Below are 2,289 nucleotides of genomic sequence, written 5' to 3'. Positions count from 1 at the left end.
TGCTGCTTGGGGTTTTTTTTAAGTTAAAGCTAAGAAATGCAACTTTAATTCCAAGGGGACAACAGAAAGAAAGTGTTCAAAGCTTCTACTGGCAACAAAACTTCAGTGCTGTAACAGGATTTTACATTTAGATGATGCTGCTGCCATGAAACATCAGTATTCAGCTCTTGTTCCAAGAGCAGCCAGGTAGGATGCTCCCCCAGGAAAGAGGACCACCTCTTACTTGACCCCCAGCAGGGGACGGCATTAATGTGGCCAGACTTTGAACAAAGTGTGCCATTGCAGTCAAGGCAGCAACTTTTAACTTCTTCTAGGACTTCTCTAACTACACCTTAGAGTGTTATTTCCCTGCAGGCCTCCACAGACAGGCCTGAAGAGGCAGCACTGATGCTTCCCACTAGCATACCCTTACACACAGAGGAACATCACCTCTCAAACTACAGCCCAGCCCTCCCTACACAGCACAGCATCCCTCCACCACAGGGCACCCACCACGCAGCTCCACCCCAGCAAGCTTTGCACAAGCAATAGCCACCTCATTTTATACCCAGTAACCCTACAAACAATACTGCAGTTGCAGGGACATGCTCCACAGTTCCAAGCTGAACATCAAAAATCCAGCCCCAACAAGGATGCAGACGACCTTCCACCAGGACTTCAGGAGTGCAAGCTGGAGTCGGCAGCCCCCAAACTGCAGCTAAGGACCTTACTGCTCTGCTGGGAACCTGTTCTGCTGTCAGCCGGAGAATAGCTCTCCCCAAACTGTCAGCTGAGGTCCCCACTTGACCTAAACTGCACAAGGGGAATTTAAGCACATAGGTTCATTTAAGGGGAGCATGCGCCGGAGGGCGAAATCAAGGGAATCAAGTTATAGGTGAAAATATTGCCCTCAGTTTTGGCAGGGGGGTATGGAATTTTTTTTACTACCACCCAGCTCACTATTAACTCTTCCTTATTCCTTCAGGGTAGGGTCAGGAATTAGCTTCCAGTTTTCTTGGACACTACTTAGTTGTGCTGTACGAGAATTGTAATTTCACAATTTCTTGCACTTTCAACAAAAAAAAGCAAGCTGCCTCCTTTCCCCCAAGGGGCACACAGCTCACTCCTTTGCAGAATATTTGTATTTCATCATTCACCACAAGAAACGGACGTCAAAGGTTGAGGGGGTGGATTTTTTTTTGCAGCAGCAGCAGTTGAAGATAAAAGTATATTCACAGCCACAAAATTTGTTCAGCAGCTTAGGGAGACCATCTGTCTCTGTGGGTGGTACACAGAGACGCTTTGGAGGGCACCGACAGCAGGGGAAAAGAAATTACATGACAAACCCCTTAAGTACAGGGTAGGCTGGAGTGCATGCTGTTCTTGTATTTCTAGGCAGTGTTGATTTTGAAAGACAAACCAACAAGAAGCAAAATCCTTGCAGATGAAACCAATGGCATTTCTTCCACACCATCTCTTCCAGAGGACAAAGCCTAGCAGCTCGCCATCAGGGAGCAAGTAACACCGTACTAGCCAGGGGGATTAATAATTGACAGCAGGCCCTTCACTTACAAGTAGGCTTGTAAACTTTTAAAGTATTAAGTATTCCAAAAATGTGAGACCGCTCCAGGGTGTAACAATCACCCTGCACAACTTGCCATTGCTGCCTGATGCATCTGCAGGAGCACAGTAAGACTGGTACCTGGGCTGTGGTCTAGTACATGCATCTCCACGCTCCTCCTGGTGAAAAGCAGAAGAGAGCTGGTGTGTGCAGAAGGAGCACTGGGGGTGATCAAAGATCAAGATCAAACAAGGGAGGAGAGAGGGGTAGAAAAATGATGGCGGGCACTCCAGTTCCCTGAACTCTTGTCATCTTTATCAAAACGAAGAGCAGCTCTACGTGTAAAGCCATATATAAAATCTTCTCAAAAGTGTTTGCGGAAAGGCAAGAAGATAGGAAAACATGCTCCTTTCAGAAAAGCAGAGCCCTCCTATTGCTTTGGGGACAGGCTTTACCACATCAGAAACTCCCAGATGAGTTGTGCATGCAGTCAGATACTGACTGTCCATCCTAGACTTTCCCCTCCCCCCTAATGGGAAGCACCTGGCACTCCTGGAGCCTGCCTTTCACTACTGCCACAAACAAACATCCTCTTTATGAGGTGTTGCTCTGACCCACCTAAGAAGGCCTAGCTGAACTCTGCTGACAACACACTCCATGCACCACCAAACAGACCCTTGTAAAACAGAACAAGGCACCATTCCCATAACTCATCTGGAGCATCAAAGGAGCCTGCTCCCTACTCAGCA

The sequence above is a fragment of the Cariama cristata genome, unplaced genomic scaffold (genome assembly GCF_000690535.1).
Source record: "Cariama cristata isolate BGI_N322 unplaced genomic scaffold, ASM69053v1 scaffold36257, whole genome shotgun sequence".
In the NCBI taxonomy this organism is placed as follows: Eukaryota; Metazoa; Chordata; class Aves; order Cariamiformes; family Cariamidae; genus Cariama; species Cariama cristata.
This window is presented reverse-complemented; position numbering follows the sequence as displayed.